The sequence below is a fragment of the Capsicum annuum genome, chromosome 8, assembly GCF_002878395.1.
Source record: "Capsicum annuum cultivar UCD-10X-F1 chromosome 8, UCD10Xv1.1, whole genome shotgun sequence".
Taxonomy (NCBI): Eukaryota; Viridiplantae; Streptophyta; class Magnoliopsida; order Solanales; family Solanaceae; genus Capsicum; species Capsicum annuum.
The window spans coordinates 53116623-53122591 of NC_061118.1; positions in this window are offsets into that span (position 1 = coordinate 53116623).

Sequence of the window (5969 nt, forward strand, 5' to 3'; positions counted from 1 at the left end):
TATATCAAGCTTAATTAATTACAACCAACTAGTAATATGGAATGAGTGCATATATATAGGGTGCATCCCAAGCTATCAAAAGGTGCTATCTAACTATCTCAACGATCAAGCCATCACCATACCCCACGTCTCATAATACCTCAACCTCCTAACCAATATAAGATAAAATAAGATAATGTAATAAAGTGAAATGAATGCTCAAACATGATATCACAAACCAGGTGCTATCACGGTAATACAGTACAAGAGTAAATACTAACACAATATCAAACCGTACCAAGGAATATCAATCAATATAAATAATGCAATGTAATATAGTGATGGTGATAGAATGATAATGAATGTTTTGAAAGTTATCTTATAAATTTCTGTATACACCTACTGAGCCTCAACGCTCTCAAGTAGGACCCGTGGAGGATTTCCAACCCATATACTTTTTATGATCTCAATCTCATGTCTCAAATCAACCTTACCAGCACATCCCTCGGTATAGCCATTTTATAAGGTGTCATATTTTCTTATAAGAATTATAATATCTCTGTGGTATCAACGTCTCATGAATATGCATGCGTGATATGAGGATGTAATGCTCACAACCAAGTAGTATGAAGATCAAAATCCATTCAATACATGTATAACTGAGCTCAAAATTAACTCAATGTATCAATAACTCATGATATCAGTTTCCACTTGGCACCACCACAATAAATAATCATTTTGTCATCAATATTATCATTTCCAACCACTTACTCGGGTATTACTATAATGAATATGCAATTAATGCTCACATAAGGCCTATAATATCAAATCAAGCCCCCACTCGAGTGACATAATACTAAATAAGGCATTTAATACACAAAACATGACCAATAACATCAAGTCCATAATAATACTCGCATAAGCCCTACACAGGCAACACAAAACAAACCACAAATCCCAAGAACAATTATTCACGAAACTATCCAAACCTAACTTGTTTTATTTATTAAGTCTTATCAACTATTACAATTCTATCCATGTCTAAGTATCATCTAAAACCTCAATTATTCTATCATTAATGATGATAATAACATGATTACCTCTGAACAAGGCACTAAATCATAATCATCATAATAAGATCCACTAACAAGATTTAAGCTCTTAAATAGGTATTCAGTGTCAATTATTCGAAAATTACTAGGTTATCTATCTACACTCAACTCTAAGGATATTTACAAGTATTTTAATACTAACTAATCAATACCATAATCTAACCACAATATATCAACGACTCTAATATCCGCGGAGATGTTGACCATTTCACCGAAGTGATACCTCCAGTCCTAAGCGATACACAAAATACAACAAATAAGCATACAACACATAAACACTTTGAAAAAAGTCAAGGTACATCTCAACTTGCCTTTACAGAAGATCTAAAGGCCCAAGCACAGTCCAAATCCTTAACTGGAAGCTCAACTCTCTCAAATCAACATCAAATTCATTTAATCTAGTCCAAGATGTCATCTATTAGTCAAAAGGAAGCTAATGATATATATATATTGATCTTATTTAAGGCAGGTCCAAAACAGATTTGAAAAACGAGTTAAAAAACGAAAGGGATAAATCCAAAATTTTATTTAAGAATAATGTTTCCCATATTAAGAAGAGTCTATAGTTTAAAACCAATGTAAAATTGAGTAGAAATCAAACCTCAAATCAAAGGAAAACCAATTTACACTTTATCGGGTAAAACCCCCCAAAATCACATTTAAAATCTAGGTTTTGAATTTGTTTTGAAGATGAAATTAATGAAAAGTGATAGAATAAATGTTTAGGAAAGAAATCATATAAAAAATCTCAAAAATCCCTTTGAAATTCCCTAAGTTCGAACTTTAGAAGTTCAAAAATGGAGAAAGTACGATTGGGGCTAAAAATGGAGTTAATATTCTACCCAGGTCTGCTGGCCTTCGTAAATGCGGGCTCTTGATCATGTTAGCGAGGTTGCCCGACCTGAACCTTTGTGAACGCAAGCCTAAGGCCATGAGCTTGAAGAAGAAACAACACAACCCTTCGCGAACGCGAAAGTAAGGCCAATAGAGCTTCACGAACGCGAAGATGGAAGGAGCATGCACTAGATAATAGCTAAAAACTAACAAAGGCACAAGTTAAAACTCTCCGAATGAACCCTTGTGATTCGTTTGGGACTCCACGAAAATAAACCAATAATGCTACTCGGCTAATTTCGATGTTCTGGACTCAATGGCAAAGTCAAAATTTTAAAAAAGGATCATTTTCAACAAATTAATCCTTAGGACTCACTTAAGACCAAATTTAACTAGTTTTTAAATGGAGTGTTGAAATGCAAAATAAGGATTCAAGACCCAAACTAACCACACTTCTAATCAAAATCAATATTTCGGGGCTAATGGAACTATCAGGATCATCATCTGAGGCTTAGATCACAAACTGTTTATTGAAGTAAAACTAACTCCTTTTAAGGGCGTTCAAAACCACAATCCATTTAGAACACTTCCCAAACATATTGGGAACTGTGCCAACTATCCTCACAACTCATATTCGAGATAAAGCAACTATGGAGGACAGAATGCTCAAAATACAGAAATTTCTAAAACCAGTACGAAGCTCGTTAAAGTTTCTTAAAATTTGGTCAATATTATTCCTTAATAGATTTTGGGAGATTAAGTCAAAAAAAAAATATAAACAACAACTATGATGGTGGTAATAGATATAAGGCTTAAGTCATCGATAGCCCCTTTAAGTTGTCCCGAAATTTCACTTAAACCCCTCAACTCAGGCATATATCTATTAAACACTTCTACCCCTCTGAATTTGAACCATTTAGACATTTTTTTGACAATGAACTTCAAATTTACTTCAAATTTAAAGTGTATGCATTACACTCACAGTGAGGTGGCAATTTGACAAATAAAATAGTGACACGTATCTGTATGAGTATAAAAATTATTTTAAAATATATTAAATTAAGAAAAAGAAAAGAAAATTATTTTAAATTAAAAAAAATCCTTCTTCACTTCTCTTCTACATTTTCACGCAATTGCCGCAATTCTTTAATCTCCATTTCCGATCAAAATTTGTTGGAGCTTTGCAATGAGATTCGACCAAATTTTTGAGGTGAAATAACCAGTGGGGTTTGTTCGCAACCCTTGGTTCTACCTTTCCCAAAAATTCGAGCTCAAACAGAGGTAAAAAAATCCTGGTCAATCACTATCAACGAAATCGACCAAAATCAATACCAATTGATTTTTGGACAGGTAAGGAATGACAATGTCGCAAAAGCCCCAATTTTTACTAATCCTAATAGTGTTAATTTGAAATTTACAGTTTCTAGCCCTAAATTACCGAATTTAGAGGGAAAAAATTAATTCGATGAATTTGGTTCAAAATTCACAACATGGATTAGTTGAAAAGGATATGGGGAATGGTTTGATGCCAAAAGCCCCATCAAAAATTGCTTTGAATTCATCTAATTGTGTTTTGCCGGTGATTGTACATGCCGATTTGGTCGGAGACGATGTTCCGGTGAAAGTGAATCAAGTTGAGCAGCTAATTTGACTGAAATTGTTATGGAGGACATGAATTTTACAAAAGCCCCATCAAATTATCTCAAGAACACATCCAATTTGAAGCAAGTTGAACTTCTAAAAAAATAATCCCAAATTAATGTTGAAGAAAAATTAAATAATAATAATAATAATAATAATAATAATAATAATAATAATAATAATAATAATAATAATAATAATAACAGCAACAACAATTCTACTAATTCCAAGAATAATTGTGGAGAAATAATTGAAGATATAAGCATTAGAAGTGAAATGGATGAAGAAGAAAGATTTGCAAACTCCAAATCCATCAAGAAATGGAGTGAAGAAGACAACAACAAGGGGTGGGGGTGGGTTGCTTGTTTTTATTAATAAATCATTATTTATTTAGTAATTTTTTTAGAAAAATAAATATAAAATATTATTTGGAATTCATTCACGCTCTTACGGTGAGTGAATCCCTCGCGACTTGCCATGTAGGCAAAAAAGGCCAAAATGAATCAAATTTCGAATGGGTTAGGGGCTTGATAGGTACAGGCCTGAGTTGAGGGGTTTAAGTGAAATTTCGAAACAACTTATAGGGGCTATCGATGACTTAAGCCTAGATCTAATTATAATGATGAAGGTGGTAGGTTTGATAACGACTAACAATAATGGTTACTAGTGGTGGTTGTGATGACAAAGATGGTTGGTGGTTGATGATGGAAATGATGGTGGTGATTGTGATGACAGAGGTGGATAGTGGTGGTAGTTGATCATTGTGAATGAAATGGTGGTGAATATTATCTACACAAGAATACCTTTTAATAATATTAAGACTGTGTTCAAGATCTTAATCATTAAGAACAATTTAGACTAATTAAGTGCTTGAATCTTAACTAAAGCTTGAATCTTAACTAAAATAAATGCACTATAATGACTTATGGTCTGAAACATTTAAATTCAGACTTCCATTAAGTGCAACAAATGAGGCAGTAAACATGGCCTGCTTCGTAGCTAAAGAGGTTGATATAAATTTAAAACTTCAAAAAGTAATTAATATGTATTTTTATTGAAAAATAGGAGGACACATAACTGAAAGTACATTAAAAAATTTTATTTACTTTCTATTAATTAATGAAATTAATTTTTAAAGTCATAAATATTAAAATTTAATTATGTAATAATGTAATTACATAAAAAAAAAAACACATTTATGTAATTAATTCGTGTACAAATAATGTGCTTCAAAAAGAAATCACTGGCACAATAAAATAATGATGGAAGTAAAATTTTATAAAAAGTAGGCATATCAAAATGATCGGTAATGTTTTTAAAAAAAATTAGCCTTTTTTATCTTAGTCTATGTTGTATAAAAAAATCACGTCCTTTTTTATCTTTAAAGATAAGGTCTCCAAAGTTGGGGTGTACAAAATTGATTTAACTGATAAATCGAATAGAAAAAACATAATATTAATTTATTGGTATCGGGTTATATATATATATATATATATATATATATATATTGTCTAGTATAGAAACTGTGTGCTCTCCCCCATCTTCTATACTAGTTGCTGCTAGCTAATTAAAGCTACTTGTTTTAGTCCGTTTATTTTCTCTTTACTTCTTCTTAAACTTTTACTCCTCAATCTGTTGAGCATGGACCAAATGTGTGTGTATATATATTGTGTTAACATTTTTTAAATTGTTTTGTAAGTGTTTTGATTTGGTTGCCTGTTCGGTTTTTTATTTTAAGGTTTTATTAATGGTTAAAAACATAACCAAATAATACTATATTAAAATATACTTTATCCCTAATTATATAATAGTGGCTTTAGATTTGAAATTCATACCCTATTGTTTTCACAATTTATGGTTATTGTCTTAGGGTGAGTTTGGTGTGATGGAAAATATTTTCCATCGAAAATGTTTTCTTGGAAAATATTTTTCTGGAAAATAAGTTGGTTTTCTACTTATTTTCTCACGTTTGGTTGGTGAGTGGAAAATATTTTTTGAAAAATATTTCATGGTATTTGGTTGGTGAGTAGAGAATATTTTTTACAAAAATATTTTCTAGTGTTTGATTGGTGAGTGAAAAAATATTTTTTAGAAAATAATACTAACTTTTAACTCGTATATCAGTGCCTCTAGCAACTCAACAATTCGTAGGAACTAATTTAAGTATAACAAATAATATCAATATCGAATACTAAAATATTACAATCACTAAATTTAAGCAATTATTAATTAGCAAATATAGGAGACAATTTTCAACATTTTGTCAGTACAATCTCAAGATACTATAATTAATAGAAATATAACGGAACGACAAACTTATTCAACCTCGTTAAACAAGTTACACCGATGACAAAATGAAATATACAATTAGTAAAAGTAACATAGGTAAATCCTCCTCTATGC